The sequence below is a fragment of the Mustela nigripes genome, chromosome 12 (genome assembly GCF_022355385.1).
Source record: "Mustela nigripes isolate SB6536 chromosome 12, MUSNIG.SB6536, whole genome shotgun sequence".
NCBI classification, from domain to species: Eukaryota; Metazoa; Chordata; class Mammalia; order Carnivora; family Mustelidae; genus Mustela; species Mustela nigripes.
The window spans coordinates 77,138,576-77,160,357 of record NC_081568.1 but is presented as its reverse complement, the minus strand read 5'-3'; the positions used below and the strand labels follow the sequence as shown (position 1 = coordinate 77,160,357).

Here is a 21,782-nt window from a genome sequence, read left to right as displayed (position 1 = left end):
CAAGCAGGCAGAGAGGCAGGCAGAGAGAAGGGGAAGCAGGCTCACTGCTGAGCAGATAGGGAAAGCAAGATGAACAGTATAGAGAAATTAGTATCTCTGCAACTCTTCTGTGAATCTAAAAATTATTTCAAAATAAAAGACTTTAAAAAGGGGTGGGGAATATTGGTCTGTAGTTCTCCAGCAAAGGAAACAGTCAACAAAACCAAAAGACAGCTGACAGAATGGGCGAAGATGTTTGCAAATGACGTATCAGATAAAGGGTTAGTATCCAAAATCTATAAAAACTCATCAAACTCAATACCCAAAGAACAAATAATCCAATCAAGAAATGGACAAAAGACATGAACAGACATTTCTGCAAAGAAGACATCCAGATGGCCAACAGACACATGAAAAAGTGCTCCACATCACTCGGCATCAGGGAAATACAAATCAAAACCACGGTAAGCTACCATCTCACACCAGTCAGAATGGCTAAAATTAACAAGTCAAGAAATGACATGTGTTGGCGAGGATGCAGAGAAAGGGGAACCCTCCTACACTGTTGGTGGGAATGCAGGCTGGTGCAGCCACTCTGGAAAAGAATATGGAGGTTCCTCAAAAAGTTGAAAATAGAGCTACCCAGCAATCACACTACTGGGTATTTACCCTAAAGATACAAATGTAGTGAGCCAAAGGGGCACGTGCACCCCAATGTCCACAATAACCAAACTATGGAAAGAACCTAGATGTCCATCTACAGATGAATGGATAAAGATGATGTGGTATATATACACAACAGAATACTATGCAGCCATCAAAAGTAGTAAACTCTTGCCATTTGCAATGACATGGATGGAACTAGAGGGTATTCTGCTAATCAAGATAAGTCAATCAGAGAAAAACAATTATCATATGGTCCCTCTAAAATGAGGTATTTGAGAGGCAGGGCAGGGGGTCCTGGGGATAAGGAGGCAAAAAATGAAACTGCCTACCAGTAGGTAGATGGGATCAGGAAGGAGATAAACCATAAGAGACTCAATCTCATGAAACAAATTGAGGTTTGCTGGGGGGGTTTGGGGGGTAGGGATGGGGTGATTGGATTATGGACATTGGGGTGGGGTATGTGCTATGGTAGGTGTTGTGAATTGTGTAAGCCTGATGAATCACAGACCTGTACCCCTGGGGCAAATAATACATTACATGTTGATTTTAAAAGGGGGGGTGGGTGGGGAGGGGGCTAGAAGAACAGTGGGGGTGGGAGAGGCACTGCCCTTCCAGGTAGGTCAGCAGTCTGCCGAGGAGGGGAGGCAGGTTCCTACCTTCAGGTGCGGCTCTGATGGAGCTCCTTCTTAGAGATCAAATGCCCCGCTGTGGCCAGCTTGGGGCTCAGCTCCTGCCGGACACAGATAGGGCCTTAGGGATGGGCTTAGAGCCACCTCAGCCAAAAGACCTGCCCTCCCAGTTCGTGTCTGGTGTCTCAGTGCCAATACTATCAAACTCAAACCTCTGCTCTACCACATGCAAGGAGGGACTCTGTTCCCAGAAAACCAAAGCTGAGTGGTGGCTTAGCTCCAAGGGTCCCCTCACCAGCAGGTCTTGCTTATTCCCAGATAGCCCTTTGACAATGACCCTCAGTGAGGGGCTGGTACTCAGAGCTTTGCCATGTTCGTGCAAGTGCAAAAGAGTGTGTGTATGTGTGGTGTGAGAGAGAAGGGAGCTGGGGGAATGTGCAGGGAGGGGTATACGTGCACCCAGGTGTGACCCAAAAACCTAGACTAGGTCAGAAAGACTTAGGTTAGTCTTGGGTGCTGGGCAGCTCTGGAAGGAGCTAAGCAGCTCCTGGGAGAAGTTCCCACCAACCTGTCTTGCCTCTGTGCTGGAAGGAGAGACAACAGATGTTAGGTAACTAGAGGCATGCAGCCCCCTATGTGCCCAACTACCTGCCTATCAAGCCCTGGGGTCTTCTCCATAGTTATCAGCCCACTACAACCCAGATGGCCAGACTCCCTAGTGAGCAGCCCCACATTCTGGGGCTACTGTGTGTACAAGCCTGACAATGCCGTTTACAGGCGCTACTTGGAAACCTGCTTCTGGGCAGCAGTGGGCATGTGGGCGCCAGGCAGCAGAAGGGCCAGGGCAGAGATGACCTGCAGAAATGTGAGCAGAGGGCTTCTCAGCTGCAGCCTCCAATACCTCAGTCAGCCCTACCCTGGAACCTGAAACCTTCGCTTGAACAGCTCAGACGTTTTAAATGATTTTTTAAGGCTATGAAGTGGTGCTACAGCCTTACTATTCTATTCTATTTACTTTCTATTTGTGTGTCCACCTGTACACAGTCCCAACCACAGAGAGCTAATGAGAAGACTGGGGCCTCCTAGAGTTCTGATGTCTGGGGCTTTTATGATCCAATAACTAGAAGGCTGCCCCTTGGCCTCTCACGGCCCACAACACTGACGGGCACCCAGGACTGCTCAACGGCTAAGACCACCATGGCCATAGGAGCCCCCAGGAAGTAAGAGCAAGAAGCAAGAGGTGATGGCTTTGCCAGAGGCAGGAGCTGACTAGTCTGTGCTCTGCTGCCCTTGCCCAGTCTTGAGAATCTAAGACCAACAGAAGAAAGCCAGTCTTCCAGGAGGTATCAGAGGATGCCTGAACAGCCCTCCTCCTCCTGCTCAGACAAGAGGTAGGGAGCGGCAGATCTTTAAGCATTTAATGGCAATAAGCAAAATCTCAAGACAGCCATAGGGTTGGATCCTGTTCCTTCCATGCAAGTGTTAGAGAGGAGAGCACACGACTTGTGGAGGACTCCCTTCAGCTTTCGTTGGCGTGCATGTGCAGTGGGATCATTTAATACTCAGCACAAGGGGCTACGAGGATGAGGAGAGAGGTTCTAAAAGCAGTACCACTGTGCTACCTGCTCTTGCAGCCTGTGAGTACCAGGTACGTATGCTGAGGGGGTGAGAAATGGGTGACGGGTGGCCAGAAATGGTGGGGGCAAACAAGGGGGCATAGTTTCACTGGGGCGTGAAGGGTAAAAGCAGGACAGGATGGGGAGCCTTCCACGTTCCTATTCCTTCACACACAGGTGGGATTTGGAGTGGGCATCACTGGCACAATGCTAGTACAGTCTGGCCTGGCGTTTCCACCAGCAGCTGCCTTTGCTGGGCTGAGCTCAACACCTTCCCCAGGCCTCCTGGCCCACTTTGCACACTGTTCCTTATGCTTCCTGCTCCTGCGGCTTTACCTCTGGCTGCACTGTGAGAAACAGTCAGATGAGGCCATGTTTCCCAAGCCCCTGTCCCTCTCTCTTGCTTCAGTGTTCCAAGATACCCACTCCAGAAGCAAGAGTCTGGGAGCTGGCCAGCCAGTTCACCCCTCAACTCATGCAGCTACTGACTGCCACCCAATTGAGTAAGAAGCCCACCATTGTTCTTTAGGCATCAGGTGCCAGGTGTTTATGTGGTTTGGTCTGAAAAAGGTGAGAAGGTGCCGACCTGCATGTGGGTGGGTGTTCTGAGATCTCCATGAATGCAGCTGCCACGTCAGGGGACAGCTGCTAGACAAAACCGAAAGAGCCTTTGGAGAGATAAGACAAGGGTGTAAGAAGACCCAGTCTCCCTTGGCCCCCAAACCTCTTGTGGATCAGCCAGTTTGTGTGCTAGCCCTGCCCACCCCAGTCCTATAAACAGTAGACATGATAAGTTTTTTTTTTTTCTTTCATAAACAACAAATACAAGCATATTTTGGTGCATTCTGACAAGTAGGACTGCACTGCCACCACCTCCTGTGGCCCCATCCTTGGGCTAGACCTGCCAGGGCAACTGAGACAGAATTGGTTGTAGGCACTGGGACAGTTGAGAACATCCTGGATGCCAGAATTGCACATGAAACTGCCTTGGGGATCAGGCTGACCAAATCAGACAGTAGCCTGGCTGCTTGTGACTTGAAATGTGGCTGTGTATAGAGGGGTGAAAGGCCTCCCTTCTCTCAAGGCCTGTTCTCCCTTGAAATTGAAGGTCTGGGTTGGAGGGCAGGATCTAGTCCTTGTCCTGTTTCAATGTGTGTCCCTAAGACAGTTTAGGGTCTACTACTTCAGAGTGAGCTGGTTCAGTAGCTAATTGGGAGGCAGAGTGAATTTCAGGGTCCTTCTCAGTATTTACTTGGCAGTCCTCAAGCAGGCAGGTGGGTATGCTCGCCCAGAACAAGGCACCTCCTGGGGGTGGGGGGAAGAAGGGTGACTTTGTTCTCTAAGGCTAGTAGTAGTACATGGGCTCCAGAGGGGCAGTATCCCAAGGTCCAGTCCTGATGCTGCCACTGGTTGGCTTTGTGACCCTGGACAAGTCAAAGCTTCCCTGTGTCCCAGTCTTCTCATTGCAATATGGAGGTGTGTGTGTGTGGGGTAGTATCTAAGAGCCTAGATTTACTGACAAAACATAAGCAAATAATGTGCTTGGCCCAGGCCCTTGCATAAAGTGAAGCAGGGAAGAGGACTTCCATAGAAGCCACAATGTGATGACCTCTTACAGAAGAAACCACCAGAAATCTATTTTCTTATTCTGGGTGTGTGTACATGGATGGGCTCCTTCAGTCCATCTACATTCAGACTGGTGTTTGTGTGGCCCCAAACTGTCACAGGATGACAAAAGCAGGGACACTGGCAGTCCATGCAAAGCAAAAGCTGCTCAAGGAAAAGGAGAGACAACCCAGAGAAGCAGGAGGCCAGGGAGGCAGCATATACACGGGGCTTTAGCTGGTAAAACCCCTTAGAAACTAGAGAGGGGGAATTATTTCCTTAGGTAACAGAGTAAGAAAACCCTCCTACGTGTAGGGATGAGTCTCTGGCTGTCATTAAGACAATGCAGACACACAGGTCCACAGAAGAACATGATATGAAACAATATGAAAGGATGGTCAGGGAGGAAGGAATGTACACATTTCAAGGATTAGGTACTGAAGAGTAAGGTGTTTCTCCTTACACCTTAAAGGGGTGGGGGAGCCAATCAAATGTGATGAGCTCACAACTGAATCTTAAAAATTCCAGCAGGTCCAGTTGCCATGTTCACTGAAACTCAGGAAAGGGACTGAATTCTCTAGGGACAAGTGTGACTTTACAGAGGCAGCTCCCTCCAGTCCTGTTTTTCAGTCGAGGGAAAGTAAAAAAGTAGGGGAACTGACAGCATTTTTTTGTCCATGGTCATAGAATAGTCAAGTGAAAAGACCATCTTCCTCCTTCCACCTCCCAAACGGAGATGCAGAAGCGAACAAGGTTGCCAAGGAGGCTGAACAGGGCAGGGTGTGTGCTAGAGAGGGGAGAAGTTCATGCCACTTTCCTAACGTGAACTCTGTAGTGCTAGAAGCTGACAGTTGAGGTACAGGTAGCTGGAGATCCAGACATGCTTGGTTCTTTCCAGTAAAGACCATGCTACATAACAGGAGAGTGGGACCCACCCCACTTAAGTAACAGAGAAAATAAAGGCTTTTCCCACACATACCATTACCAACAATAGAACAGGGCAAAACCAGGGCCCATATCCCTTATACCAACATGGGAGTCAGGCACACTTGAACTGAGATGCTGGCTCTGTTCTTCCACAGCCAGATGACATAACACAGGAAAGTATGATAAGGACAAAGATGAGTAGTATTAGGACAGGACAAAAAGTACTAACAGGTATGCTTCATCATGAGACTTCCTAAATAAAGCGATCCTATGGGACATTTCATCTTTCATATTTGATAGACCTTCTTGAGTTTATGGTCAAAGAAATAGAGAACAGAGGAGCCAGCTGTTGCGACGCAACATCTGCATTCCTGTTTGCTGGTCCAGGAGCATGGACCGCAGGGCCAGAGCAGTGCAGGAACCTGCACATTCCCAGAATGCCCCAAGCTGCTGAGAGGACTGACAGCTCGAGTGGTGCCGGGGGCTCAGTGAGTTGAGTTTACAAAACTGAAGAGTTAAGATCTTTTTCTCTGAGGAGATAATCAAGAACTTCTCATGCTGGTGAGAAGAAAAGAAGTCACCGAAAAGGAATTTCAAACGTTTACTAAGGTGACAGTCCCAGTTCTGTTGCACCAGACTTCAGTAAGTAATCTCATGTACTGTGAGGGGGAAAGATAACAGAATAACCTGTGTTTCTACTTTAGTTTGGGGAGTAAAAAGCAATCTTTCTTTTATTCTGAAGACCGTCAAGAGCACAGGGAGGGGACTGAACGTCACTAATGGGAAGGAGTAAACAGGATGAGAATACAAGCAACAACTGATTCCTTGGCACCCCACTACTTCAGTAGAAGTCTGTCGGTACCACTGTCTCAGACCAAAAGATTCATGGTTGTCAATCCAGACCATAGACCACCAGTTCATGGGCGTGAACTGAGAAGATGTAAAGGCCCAAGGGCAGAGGGGTCAACAAGTATGAGAAGCTCCCACGACGACACTACCGCAAAGGGGAGGAAGCAGTTCGTTTTATCACGACAGATCATGAGTGTGTTTCTGAAGCAGTTTTTGGAGAAAGAAATGTGAGGCTGCTATGCCAAGGAGAAGTTAAGGAAAATCTAGAGAAACAATCTGACCATGCCCACTACACAACAGTTGTACAACTCTGAGCAGGCTGGCTAATGGCATATGATCTCGTCTATGACCTGCTCAGAAGGGAGATACGGCGACAAAAGTTGGGGATGATGGTGGCTGATCTGCTTGATGAGCCCCTCAACATTCTGATTGTCTTTTCCCAGCCATTTCTACCTGTTTTGACGTATAATCACATCAAATCCTTTCCTGCCAGACTTCAAAAGACACCACTATAATGAATCATAATCTGCGCTTTAACTGAAATAATCACAACACCGCAAGTGAAGAGCAGGCTGTCTTGTGTCATTAAAGCTTAAACAGCATGTAAGAGTGAGCAAGCAGGCGCGCCTGGGTGGCACAGTTGGTTGAGCATCTGACTCCTGGTTCCAGCTCAGGTTGTGATCTAGGGGTTGTGTCCTGTGTTGGGATTCTTGCTCTGCGTTGAGTTTGGTTGAGATTCTTTCCCTCTCCCTCTACCCGCCCCCCAGGAGTTGTTCACTCTCTCAAATAAATACACCTCTAAAAAAATAATTTAAAAAAAGAACAAGCAAGGAATCCCACTTAAATACTCATCAGACCCTGTAACAATCTATAGATTTAATGCAATTCTAATAAAAATCCCATCACTTTTTGTAAACTCGCTGTAAAATTTATAGAAATGCAAAAATGTGCAAGAATAACTAATAAAACAATTTCCCCCTTCCCTTCCCCACTTCCCTTTTTCCCTTCCCTTCATACATAAATGCACTCCTATGGAGTGCTACTTGGTATTATCAAGCACCCACCAGAGCTTCACAGAACACTCCAGCAGTGACATACAGATGACTCTATTTGCAGGGCAATGTTGCAGGTATTGCAGGGCAAAACCCATCCACACCAAATCTCCCTTTGCCAAATGTACTGGAAAATCCAGAAAGACCAAAGGCTTTCTAATGTTCTCCTCAGGTCCCTGGGCTTCCTTAAAAAGGCAGGGGATGGTCCCTTCCTGCCTGTCAGAAGCAATTCCACATGCTCTCTTTTCCATACTGGAGTTACATTTAAAGATTTTATTTATTTGACAAGAGATCACAAGCAGGAGGTGGGCGGGGGAGTGGGGGAAGCAGGCTCCCTGCTGAGCAGAGAGCCCAATGCTGGACTCGATCCCAGGACCCTGAGATCATGACCTGAGCCGATGGCAGAGGCCCAACCCACTGAGCCACCCAGGTGCCCCTAGAGTTACATTGCTTATCTGCTGGACTCTCCAAAAACCAGCCCAGAGGACACAGTTTGCTTGAGGAGCAATGTCTCCTCTTTTCGGGCTCCAAGTTGAGATACAGCAGCCTGACTTCCTTACTTGGTACCTGGCTTTTCTGGAACCTGCTGTCTGGACTGCATGCAGCTTTACTGGCTCCAGTATGGCAGGGCTTCCCAGCCTTCATGCTCTAGCTGGTTCTCTGCACCTCTGAGCTCATGTCTTCCCCTGTACACAAATGTCTGCCTCCCTCCAGGTCTGAGGAGCTCTGTTCTCTAGTCCTAGCGGTCTTGTCTTTCCCTCTGTTGATGTCCTTCACAGAATAGAAACTGGAGACCATCCTCAGTGACAAGAGCATGACTTACGTACAATGGACATTTGTGAATTCTGACCTGACCTAGCAGCAACATCTGATGCTACTGGTCATTCCCTTTCTCTAAATACAAATTCTTCTACCTTCAAGACACCCCATTATCCTGGTTTTCTGTATCTGACTCCTTTGCAGGTTTTGTCACCTATAATCCAACTTAGTTTTCCTTCAAGATCAGCCCTCTACTGCCACCTCTACTTTTCCCTACCCAACTTGATCTCATTCACCCCCACATATCTGATTACCACGAATATGCAACGCCTTTCCACAGCTCTATCTCCAGCCCAGTACATCTACAAGTGCTTACCCGACATCTCCACTTGAATGTCTCATTGTCATCTTGACCCCTCCATCTAACCCAACATGATTTTTTTCTTCCTTCCAACCCAATCATAGTTCCAACCTCCACAAACACAAGAGGCATCCAGTTCCTGTCAGAAGCCCACGAATCATCTCAGAGTTTGCCTTTCTCTTTCAATCCCCATATTCAGTCCATCACCAAGTACTCTTTTTTTTTTTAAGATTTTATTTATTTGACACAGAGAGATCACAAGTAGGCAGAGAGGCAGGCAGAGAGAGAGGAGGAAGCAGGCTCCCCGCTGAGCAGAGAGCCTGATGTGGGGCTCAATCCCAGGACCCCGAGATCATGACCTGAGCCGAAGGCAGCGGCTTAACCCACTGAGCCACCCAGGCGCCCCAATCACCAAGTACTCTTGATTTTACTTTCAAGTATCTCTAATGCATTCATGTCTCTCTATCATCATGTGAACGTGTGCCCCCTCCAAATCATGTAGAAACCAAGGGGATCTCCTAAAAATGCCAATTTGGTCATGTCATCCCTTTGCTTAAAATCCTTCAGTGGCTTCCCACTGCTCACAGATCAAAAACCGGAATCTTTAATTGGGATTATGAGTTCCTTATCTTGCTCCTGTTTCTCATCTGTTCCAAACGCCCCATTGCTCTTGCCGTGCTAATTTCCTCTTCTAGTTTCTCAAACGAGTCATGTTCTCTTCTGCCACTGGGCCTTGGCACCTGCTCTTCCTACAGTGGTTTTGCCTATTAACACCTATTCATCTTTCAGATCTCCCTCAGACTGTTCAGGATGGTCCCCCTTTATATGTTTTCATATATATCTTCCCTTCAAAGGAAAGAAGGCTAATTATTACCTGTGGGATTATTCAATGTCTGGTTCCTCCCCTAGAGTGCAAAAAAGCTCCATGAAGGCAGGGAGGGGTATCTATTCTGTGTGGCCCATTACCTAAAACTGGACATGTTCAGCATTTACTAAATGAACATTGGTCCTCGTAGACTGACCGTGGTTCTCCAGGTGTATGCATGGTGTAGCCTGAACAACTCCCACAGTTTAAAGTGCCCCACAGTGTGGGTGCCTGGCTGGATCAGTAGAGCACGTGACTCTCAATCTCAGGGTTGTGGGTTTGAGCCCCACACTGGGCACAGAGATCACTTAAGTAAATAAATAAAATAAAAATAAAGTGCCCCAAGAAAATGCTGTGGTAACACTTGTTTAGAATCTTCTGTGACCCCACTAGCGTGAAGAGATTATTTCTACCAAAAATGTAATTTTTAAAAAAGATTTTATTTATTTGAGAGAGAGAGAGCATGAGAGGGGCAAGGGGCAGAGGGAGAAGCTGATTCCCTGCTGAGCAGAGGGCCCTATATGGGACTTGATCCTGGGACTCCTGGATCATGACCAGGATCCTGGGACTCCAGGATCATGACCTGAGCCAAAGGCAGTTGCTTAACCAACTGAGCCACTCAGGTGCCCAAAAATGTAATATTTAAAAAAAAAAAAATCCATTCTGGGGCGACTGGATAGCTCAGTCAGTTAAGAGGCTGCCTTCAGGAAGCTTGAGTACCTCAGTTGGTTAAGCAACTACCTTAGGCTCAGGTCATGATCCTGGAGTCCTGGAAACGAGGCCAGCTTCGGTCTCCCCGCTTGGTGGGAAATCTGCTTCTCCCTCTACCCACCTGCCTCTCATGCTCTCTGTCTCTCTCATTCTCTCTCAAATAAATAAAATCTTAAAAAAAAAAAAAAAAAAGCGGCTTCCTTCAGCTCGGATCATAATCCCAGGGTCCTGGGATCAAGCCCTGATCGGGCCCCTCGCTTGGTGGGGAGGGTGCGTCTCCCTCTCTCTGTTGCTCCCCCTGCTTGTGCTCACTTTTTTTTCTCTGTCAAATTAAAAAAAAAAAAAATCTAAAAAAAATTTTTTTTCAATAAAAAAACAAAAATTTTAAAAATTTAAAAATCCATTCACAATAGCATTAAAACTAACAGACCTCAGGGGCATCTGGATGGCAGTCGGTTAATTGTCTGACTCTTGATTTTGGCTCAGGTCATGATCTCAGGGTCGTGAGATCAAGACCCACATCGGGCTCCCTGCTCAGCACAGAGTCTGCTTCTCCCTTTGGCCTTCCACCTCCCTACCACTCATGTTCTCTCTCTCAAATTAATTAAAAAAAAGAAAAAAAAAAAGAAAAAAAAAAGGGATGTGCAAAAGCTGTGTGATGAAAACTGTATGATTTTACTTAAGGAAATAAAGATGACCAAAATAGAGACCATGTTTCTGACAGGAAGACAGTACTATAAATATGTGAATTCTTTCCCCAGTTATTTTGTAAATTACATACTGTTCCAGTTAAAGCCAAACATGGTACTTTTTTATAGAGAAGGACATATTTGTCCTAAAATCCAGATTAAAGATTAAAAGCCCGAGAACAGACAAGCAAGTTCTGAAGAGGAAAAGGGTATGTACAAACATATGTATGGAGGTAGGTATGTGTGTATGTGCTGGAGGTAGGGAAGATACTTATCACACCAGACTTCTGATTCTAGCCTGTTCCTATAGGGTAACTTAGTATATGACAAATCCCATTTCAGATTAATCAAGAAAGAATGACCTAATGTTGTTGGAAATTTTAAAAAACAATAAACCGGAACTCTAACCTATACCATTATCAAAACTAAAATTAGGTCAACTGAAAGCTATGTGAAAAAAATTTTTAAGAAAATACAGACTTATCTTTAGGATACTGGAATAGAAAAGCATTTTTCAAAGACTAAAAACACACAAAACATAAGGGAAAGACTGATAAACATGATATTTAAAAACTTTCCTATTGGGGTGCCTGGGTGGCACAGTCAGGCGTCTGACTCTTGGTTTCAGCTTAGATCATGATCTCAGGGTCGTGGGTTGAGCCCCATATTGGGCTCCCTTAGTGTGTCATCTGCTCAGTTTTCTCTCCCTCTCCTTCTGCTTCCCCACCCCCCACACGTATACTCTCAAATCTGAAAAAATTTTCATATTAGAAAATACACTATAAAAAAGATTGAGAGATAGAAGATACTTATTTGCAAGCCTATCAAAGTGACAAATATTAGTTTGTGGAATACTTAGAGATTCCCTATAAATCAGTAAGACAAACCAAAGAAAGAAAAAAACCACAAAGTTTTTAAAAGCAGATCGCCAAGAGGCGTCTGGGTGGCTCAGTGGGTTAAAGCCTCTGCCTTCAGCTCAGGTCATGATCTCGGGGTCCTGGAATCAAGCCCCACACTGGACTCTCTGCTCAGTGGGGAGCCTCCTTCCTCCTCTCTCTGCCTGCCTCTCTGCCTGCTTGTGATCTCTGTCAAATAAATAAATAAAATCTTTAAAAATAAAATAAAATAAAAGCAGATTGCCAAAAATTTATATTTTTATGTTAAGGTCACTAGTAATCAGGGAAAAATTTAAATAGTGAAATGCTGAATAAAATACCTAGGAATAAACCTAACCAAGGAGGTTAAAGACCGGTATTCTAAAAGCTAGAAAACAATGTTAAAAGAAATTGAAGGGGCCTCTGGGTGGCTCAGTCGGTTAAGCCTCTGCCTTCGGCTCAGGTCATGATCCCAGGGTCCTGGGATCAAGCCCCACATCGGGCTTTCTGCTCAGCAGGGAGCCTATTTCCCCCTCTTTCTCTGCCTGCCTCTTTGCCTACTTGTGATCTCTGTCTGTAAAATAAATAAATAAAATCTTTAAAAAAAAAAAAAAGAAAAGAAATTGAAGACAACACAAATAGATTCCATAGGGACCCACGTTGGTCCACGCCCAGTGTGGAGTCTTTTAAGACTCTCTCTCCAGCCCCTCCCCCCACCTGCATGCTCTCTTGCTAAATAAATAAAATCTTTAAAAAAGATATTCCATGCTTATGGATTAGAAAAATTAATATTGTTAAAATGTCCAAATAAATGTCCATACTATGTAGAAGCACCTGGCTGGCTCTGTAGGTGGAATGTGTGACTCTTGATCTCAGGTTGTTGGTTCAAACCCCATGTTGGGTGTAGAGATTACTAAAAATAAAATCCTGCCCCTAAGCGTCCTGAGGTGACTTCTGAAAATGGTTCGCTATTCGCTTGACCCAGAAAACCCTACAAAATCGTGCAAATTGAGAGGTTCAAGTCTTCTGTGTTCACTTTAACGACACATTTGAAACTTCCCAGGCCATCAAGGGTATGCATTTCCAAAAAGCCACCAAGTTTCTGAAAGCTATCACGTTGCAGAAGCAGCGTGTGCCAGTCTGTCACTATAGTGGTGGAGCTCGTAGGTGTCCCCAGGCCAAACAGTGGAGCTGGATACAGGGTTGATGGCCCAAGAAGAGTGCTGAGTTTTTACTGCACTGCTTAAAAATGCAGAGTCATGCTGAACTTAAGGTTTTAGATGTCCATTCTCTGGTCATGGAGCACATCCAGGTGAACAAAGCCCCCAAGATGCAGTGGAGAACTTACAGGGCTCATGGTTGGCTTAACCCACACATGAGCTCTCCCTGCCACCAAGATGATCCTTCTGAAAAAGAGGTGACTGTTCCTAAACCAGAAGAGGAGGTTGCACAGAAGAAAAAGATATCCCTGAAGAAACTGAAGAAACAACAACTTATGGCCTGGGAGAAAATTCTGCACAGAATAAATGCAAATAAAAACAAAGAGAATGTTGGTTGTCTTTTATTATTAAACATATTTCAAGTATCCTCAAAAGTGAAATAAAATAGAATCTTTTTTTTTTTAATGCCATACTATCCAAAGGAATCTACAGATCCAATCCTGTCCCTATCAAATTACCAACAACATTTTTCACAGAACTAGAATAAAGCTAAAATTTGTATGGAACCAGAGAAGAACTTGAACAGCCAAAGCAGTCTTAAGCAAGAACAACAAAGCTGGACATACAATCCTAGATTTCAAGACCTACAACACAAAGCTGCGGTACTAGCATAAAAATAGACAAAAAGATGAATGGAGCAGAAGAAAGAGCTCAGATACATAAAAAACCCACACATATATGGTCAATTTATAACAAAGGAAACAAGAATATAATGAAGACAGTCTTCAATAAACAATGCCAAGAAAACTGGACAGCTGCATGCAGAAGAATGAAACCAACCACTTCCTTATACCATATACAAAAATAAAATGAATTAGAGACCCAAATATGAGACCTGAAACCATAAAACTCTAAGAAAAAACAGGCAGTAATCTGACATCAGCCTTGACAACACTTTACTAGCTTTGTCTCCTGAGGCTAGAGAAACAAACACAAAATTGAATAGGACCACACTAAAATAAAATGCTTTTGCACAGCAAAGAAAACCATCAACAAGGTGACAAAGCAACTGACTGAATGGGAGAAGATACCAGCAAATGACATATCCCAAAAGGGGTTAACACCAAAAATACAGAAAGAACCCATACAACTTACCCAAAGCAAAAAATAATTCGATCAAAAATGGGCAGATGACCTAAATACAAGTTTTTCTTTTTTTTTTTTTTTGAGAGAGAGAGAGACAGCATGAGGGAGCATGCATGTCAGAGTGGGGTGAAGGGGCAGTGGGAGGGAGGAAGAAAGCAAAAACCACTGGGTATGGAGCCTGACACGGGGGGCTCAATTTCATGACCCCAAGATCATGACTGGAAATCAAGAGCTGGATGCTTATGGGGCGTCTGGGTGGCTCGGTCAGTTAAGCTCAGGTCATGATCCCAGGGTACTGGCATTGAGCCCACATTGGGCTCCCTGCTTCTCCCTCTGCCCTTTTCTCTACTTGTGTTCTCCCTGGCACGTGCTCTCTCTCATGAATAAATAAAATCTTCAAAAAAAAAAAAAGTTGGACACTTAACCGAGTCACCCACATACCCTCTGAATAGACATTTTCCCAAAGATGTACAGATGGGGGCACCTGGGTGGCTCAGTCAGTTAAGCCTCTGCCTTCTACTCAGGTCATGATCTCAGGGCCCTGGATTGAGCCCACATCAGGCTCCTTGCTCAGCCAGGAGCCTGCTTCTCTCTCTCCCTCTGTTGCTCCCCTGCTTGTGCTTTCTCTCACCCACTTGCTTTCTCTCTCGAAATCTTTAAAAAAAAAAAAAAAAGATGTACAGATGACCAGTGAACACATAAAATGATCTTCAACATCACTATCAGGGAAATACTAATGAAAACCACAATATCACCTTACACCTGTCAGAATGGCTACTATCCCAAAAGACCAGAAATAGTAAGTGTTGGCGAGGACGTGGAGAAAGTGGAATCCTTGTGCACTGCTGGTGGGAATGCAAACTGGTACAGCCACTCTGGAAACAGCAGAAGTCCTCAAAAAAATTAACAACAGAGTTTTCACACAATCCAGTAATTCTACCACTGGGTATTTACCCAAAGAAACAAAAACACTACTTTGTGTTTATTGCAGCCTTATCATAGCCAAGATATGAGAGCAACCCAAGGGTCCCTCCACAGATGAACGGATAAAGATGTGGCACATGTAAGACACACACACACACACACACACACACACACACACACACACAGGTGCATTACTCAGCCCTAAAAAAGAACGACTGAGGTCTGGTCATTTGGGAGAAATGGATGATGCTGAGTGAAATAAAAAAACAGCCTGAAATAGACAACACCTGGTGGCCAGACGGCAAGTGGGTGGGAGGATGGCTGAAAGAAACGCATGAAGCGGTACAAACTTCCAGTTGTTAGTGGCAGAGATGAGAAGTACAGCATGGGGTATACAGTCCATAATGATGTAATAATGCTGTATGGTGACAGATGGTGAACATACTTTTTGTGGTGAGCAATGCCTCATGTACAGAATTGCTGAGTCAGTGCGTTAGAAGGATAGTGAGGGGCACCTGGGCGGCTCAGTGGGTTAAAGCCTCTGCCTTCAGCTCAGGTCACAATCTCAGGGTCCTGGGATGGAGCCCCGCATCAGGCTCTCTGCTCAGCAGGGAGCCTGCTTCCCCCTCTCTCTCTGCCTGCCTCTCTGCCTACTTGTGATCTCTCTGTCAAATAAATAAATAAAATCTTTTAAAAGGATGGTGAGATGCCACTTCACACCTATCATAGGTGCTAAAATGTAAACATCTGTAGATGCAATCTTTTTCAAACAAAGAAAAAAATGGAATGGTCCAGCACTAATTGTTTATTGCAGCAACAGAAGGCAGCAGGACCGGAGGGAGCACTTGGGGCCCGGCTGCTCAGTCCAAGGTGTCCAGGAGGCAGCAGCAGCAGAGGGCGGCCCAGCATGCGGCCAGGGCTGCCTGACACCCGGTGTCCATCTTCCTTTCCCGTTCCATCACGTACACTGAGGGGCGGGGCGGGGCGGGGCGGGGGAGAAAGAGACCTGATCAGAGGGGACTCTGTGAGCAGCAGCATCCTATGTAGGTGGCATGCAGCACTGGCCACGGAGACCCTGGAGAGTGGGCTCCATGAGAGGGGGAACCACGCCTGGCTGCTTTGAGGCTCCATCTCCACTCCAATGTCCGGCATACATCAGGAACTCATGAAATGTTTCTTAGATGTGCGAATGCAGAGGACATCTGCTCAGCAGCTGTCAGACCACGGTTTCCTGCCACCTCCCCTTCCCCAAGCTACAGCGAAACCCACCCCAGCACCTCATCTGGTGCTTGTCCAAACGATCCGGCTCTAGTGAGCCCTGCCGTGCAGCCTGGTGGCACAGGCGCCGGCTCAAAGCTTTCCACGTTCTCATTGAATCCTCACAACAGCTCCATGTTGCCCTCATCATTCGTATCTCAGAAACACTATCATAAGTGTGAACTGGCAGAACCTGTTTGAAAGAGAGTGGGGCGGGGGTGCATACAATTTTTGACCCACAAAATCCACAGCTAGGATTTTTCCTACAGAAGCAATGGTCTCAGCGTTCAGATATGTGTGAATGCTTTGGTAACAAAATGACCCCGGACCACCACCTCAGTGTCCAATGGAGAGACGAGCTAAACCAATGCATACTGGAAGACAGAAAGGAAATAGCCATTAAAAAGAACTAGATGATTCCTCCATGTTGCCAACAAATTAACCAAGGTACATGCGCACACTCTGATCTGTACAAAGAAGAGAATACACACACATGCACAAACAAGTGTCGGAAAGAATACAAGAAACAAGGTCAAGGTATGACAAGGGGTGGAGGATTTTACTTTGTATTTTACATTTTCCTCAATCCAGGCTTATCTGATTCCAAAGCCACACACTTCTAGACTGTCACTGCCGGCTCCTGTCACCCCCGGCAGGAGGGAGGGCCCGTCCAGTTTCAGCACACCTCGCACCCCTTCTAGCCTCTGCCACAACTGCTAGCTCCTGGGTCTTTGGGGGCAGCTGTCACTGACCGACCTGGGCTCCCTGGTGGCCCGGCCTCAGCCCTGGACTGCTGTCCCTGTGTTACTGTTACTTGGACACGGCCACCCCACCCAACCCCCAGTTATTCCTGCTCCTCTCACAGCCTGACCTGGCCCCTGTGTCCCCAAGTCCCACCTATGAGATATGGCTTCAAGGTAATTCTGACTCCTCTCAGGCCTTTCTGACTCTCAGGTCTGGGCAAACCTGGTGAGCTGCAGATTCCAATCACAGCTCCCCACTCTCTCTCAGTGGCTTGGACACCGGAGAATACTCCCAAAGGGGTATAATTCTAAGGCTGAGCCCCACGCCTGGTCCCCACCTGCCCCTCTAGCAACATCAGCAGGTGGCTTTTCAGAAATCAGCAGACCAACCCCAGCCTCTTCTGTTGTTCCCCTTCAAGTCTGGGTTTAGGTTTGGGTAGGTGTCAAAAGCCCAACTGAGTCCAGGCCTAGAGAAAGAGGGCACCAGGCAAGAGGGAACAGTCAGTCCCTGCCTGTGCACAGACGGAGGACTCCAGTCTTCCGAGGGCCATCTTCAGGTCTCCTGACCACTCCCGTGGCTCTGCTCTTTGCTTAACCCTGAAGGCGACCATCATGCTCTTTCTCCTCTGGCTTCCTCAGCAGAACTCCTCTATTCACCACGCCCCTGCCTGCCCATCACCTCAGCAGTGTCGTCAGGAACTTCAGTGCCTACTCAGTGGACACTAAAATAGAGCCCACCGCACCCCTTGGCCCTCTCGACACCGGCAACAAGGTCATTAGGCCCGTCCTCTCCATCTTGCAAATATCCCCGCCACACTTCTGCTCTCACTCTCCTTTGGAGCCCCTCCAACACCAGCCTGGATTGCAGCAACATAGGCTGGATGCCACCTCAGCCAAGGCACCTGCCCAACACTCCTGGACTCCGCCCTCACCATCCCTGTCTTCATCTCCGGACTGAGGTCTATACAGCCCTGCGCTTACACAAGCAAAAAATCCACTGTGGTCCCATGTTACAGAGGAGGCAACTGCTCAAGAGAAGTCTACACGGTCTGTCCAAGATCAGCTAGAAGGTAGCACTCACATGTGTTTCCTGACTTCTCATGTAGCACACGCCCACTGCTCTGCACTTAAATGCCCATCACGTCACTCCTTTGCTCAAAACACTCAGGCCTTAGACGCCTGGGGGGCTCAGTCAGTTAAGTGTTTGAATCTTAATTTCTGCTCAGGTCATGATTTCAGGGTTGCAAGATCAAGCTCTGCACTGGGCTCCATGTTGGGCATGGAGCCTGCTTTAGAGTCTGTCTCTCTTCCTCTACCTCTGCCCCTCCTCTGCCTCGAAAACAGAGCGGATAGGTTCCTCCTCCTGAAACACTTTCCCCAAGGCTCTGGGACTGCTCAGTCAGCCTGCATAGATCCCAGGGGTCTGCATCCACTCGTGTGCAGAGCCCTGCTACCCACCCTGGCTGAAGGCGTCCAGTACCTTCAGTGCTTCTGCAAGACCCAGATCAGACCTGTCTGCCCCCACAGGGAAGGCTGCTCATCAGACTCGCCCTGCATTGACTCAGTCAGCCTCCTACACCACAGTCTCTTTCCAGAGACCTTGGGGTGCTGTGTGGGAGGTGGGCCCGTCCTTCCTCTCTGTGAGGCAGGGAACCCCATTCCAGGCACATGCTAGTGTTAGTAACTGATAATCCAAAGAAAAGTGTTCATTCTCTGGGCTGCGTTTCCTCTGGGTTTCAGACACCAAGCACATATGTGGGGACTACAGAACTCTGGTCTCTGGAAAGCTGGGTAAGGACAGGTTTGCTATGAGGAGGCGGGCACCCACGGAGGGCCAAGGGGCAGCTGCCCGGAACCCAACACCCGCCCCCCACCTCCCTCACCCCCGCTGAGGACAAGTGTACCTCTGCAGGAGGTCCAGGGGGCACTAGCTATGTGCTCAGCTCCACCCCAGCTCCCCGCCTCCTCCTCACAGCTGGCCCCAGCTGTTCTAGCATCTCTTCCCAGGAAACAGGTTCAGCAGGAAGACAGAGAGTGAGTGTGTGAGAGCCTCTGCGTGTGGGTGTGGGTGGTGGGTAGTAGGGTTATAACCAGATTCTGGAGATGGGAAGTTCAGAGAGAAGCCCAGAAGGAACCCTCCCTACCTGATACTGTTACTCCAATCCAGGTCACAATTCCCAAAGACACCCTGTTCCAGTTTAGTGGGAGGCACCACAATTAAGATTTAAGAACAGAGATTTTTAATAAAACATTATCAAATTGGATTTAAATATAGGCTCATCTACGTACTGGCCATATAACCTTGGGCAGGTGACAGCCTCTCTAGTCTCAGTTACCACTGCTATAATACAGGAGGAACACTGGTAGTCTACAACCCACAGCTTGCTGGGAAAATCAGTGAACTATGAGGCTTTCAATCAATGTTCCGTAATGTTATCACTATTATTCAAATGACCATGGCCCGGCAGGCAGACCCCTCCCCAGAATGAGCGGGCCTCTGGCAGACAGCTCTACATAGGAAGAGAGGAGGGGGCTCTCACTGACTCTGGGCAGAAGCCTTAGAAAGAAGAGGCTGGGAGGCAGAATCACAGGCTTACCTGGGAGCAAAGGGTCCTAAGATAAGCTGGCTCTTCACCATCAGGTCCAAGAGAGAGGCATGGCCCAAATCCGGTCCAAGAGAGGGGCATGGCCCAAATCCACTCCAAGGGCAGGGGGTGAATGAACAGAACCATGCCCCATTTCTAGCAGGCCCCTGCTGGAGGGGGATCTGCCAGCAGCTCAAGGCCCTGCCCTCACCCCAGCCCCACACACATACATAGTCCCCATCACTCCTCTTCTGGCCTCAACCAACCACGTGGCAGCAGAGCCCAGAGTCAGGGTCACATCGTTGGGATCACATCCCAAGATCACATCTTTGGGAAGGAGGCCTCTGAGAAACTCAGGAGGGCCCAGGACAGAGCAGCTTCCGGGGGCAGGGAGCTGTAGGTTGAGTCTGGGACGGAAGGATGACGTGGCTAGCATGGCGACAAATGGAAAAGCAGCATGGGGGCTATAATCCAAGGGCCAGAGACACCTGTATCCTGACTGGCAGGCACAGGCCTAGTGACAGCCCATCCCACTGAATGAAAGGCCCAGGCACCCAGGGCTCTGTGGCCACCCATTGCAGCAGGAAACCCCACTGTGTGTTTTTAGGCACCTGCCAGCTGTCAGCCCTCCCGGACAAACAGCCCGCCTCTGGGATCTGTGTGTGCACTCCATGAACCACCTCTTTCTTCTCTCCCTGCCCTAGGAATGGCTCGCCTGCCCCAGGGCAGAAGAGTGTCCCCTCTCCTTCTAATGTCAGCTCCAGGAATAGCTGCCTGATTCATCAGCCGGGCCCCTCCCAGCGTTTAGGCCAAAGACCAAGCTTGAGGTTGGGTTACTGTGTGAATGGCTCTTCCTCCATACCCCACCCCTCTCTCTCCGACGCTAAGAAGAATCTGATTTGGCAAACCTGGCCCTTCATCCTCCAGCATCTGAAACAAACCCAAATAAGGCGACCATCAGGGGACTAAATAGCCACCATCCTTGGAAATACTGTTGCCTTTTCTCAACTCAGCTAACCTAGACTCATGTATGCTCCCTCCTTCCTTCTTGGTTTGGGCCCCAGGGTGGCTTGCCCTGATGACTCAGCCCTCCCCTTGCCTCTCGGAACCTCAGTGTCCTCACCTGCAAAAAAACCAGGATTCATAGTGTTATCTGTAATGAGACCCCAAAGAGATGAAAATGCATTAGCAATAAGCTTCGGCTTGATCCTCTCCTCTCCTGGGAGTATGAACCAGAACAGCAGGAGAAGCTAACAGTCAGCCCTGAGAAGAGCAGGAGACAAAAGTAGCAGACCATGCATCACCAAGGTGCGTGGTCCCCACTACCTGGGGTTCTGAGGGGCGTTCCTGACCCAGCCCAGCAAAGATCTCTCTCACTACCATTACAGTCATCCGAAAACAGCCTCGGAAATATCAAGCAGTGCTTAAGAAGACAGCAGAGACAGACCCCAGGCAAGTGTTTGGATGAAAAGGGAAGGCTCCCCAACAGTCCGTGTTGAGTGCCCAGAACAGCTTGAGGAAAGAACAGGAGACTTTCCCATAGTATGTCAACCATCTTTCCATTTTCCCTCTTGTCAGTGAAACAGAACAAGAACACGGGAATTTCTCAGAAATGGCTGCTTTATCGTTGGGTTTTCTGAATGCCCTACCTAGACTGAGTCTTCTTCAAGTGCAAGTTCCTCAAGTGCTGGGAACGGGCCTTCCCAATGCAGTGTCCCCCGCAGGGCCTGCCGCACAGGAAGGCCACGCAGGACGAGGGATGGGAATGAGGAGCATGCAGTTTCCCTTAACACGCAGCACCAAGAACCTTCCAGCCAAGGACAGGAGGCTCACGCGGGCAGAGGCAGGGTCCTGGCCTCATTTTACAAGAGCTGGCTGCACAGCCCACACTCTCATTGGGTCATGGGCTCAGAGCCTGCCCTGGGCACTGGTTAATTCATAGTATCCTTGACCATGCAGAAGAGCTGTAAGTTGGCTCATCTGTGGATCTGGGGAATTTCTAATAAGAAATTAATTAAGAGAATAACCATACAGGCATCCAGAAAAGAATTTCACACCCAACCATCTCTACTCCCTAACTGAACAGGTCTGGCAAATGCAGAGGCACACTGGCCTAAGGAAGTCTCCTCTAGGAGAGAGATCCATGACAGGACAGCTGAATCCAGCAAAGCCCATCACCCTCCAGGTGTGTGCACCTCACCCGCTGCCAAGGCCCCCAGGACAAGGTCTAAACTGGTGTAGGGGAAGACCAGTCCTCGTGGCAACACCAAATGCCAAGGTATTTCAGAAAAATATCGCACTTTTGGAGGAAAAAACTTACATATAAATCTAATAATGCTAAATGCTGTACAAGAACTGGATGAGATTAGACACCTGGGTGGCTC

General features: G+C 47.7%; 1 long non-coding RNA gene and 1 pseudogene across 1 annotated transcript in view; one reads left to right on the top strand and one right to left on the bottom strand.

Moving 5' to 3' along the window:
* LOC132028581 (uncharacterized) overlaps positions 1 to 21,782 on the bottom strand; it is a 41,107-nt gene that overhangs the window by 1,784 nt on the left and 17,541 nt on the right. The window contains exon 2 of the long non-coding RNA XR_009407473.1: positions 1,302 to 1,375. This is a non-coding gene — a long non-coding RNA (uncharacterized LOC132028581). The remainder of the gene's footprint in view (positions 1 to 1,301; positions 1,376 to 21,782) is intronic.
* Positions 1,384 to 14,524, top strand: LOC132028578 (large ribosomal subunit protein uL22-like; annotated as a pseudogene).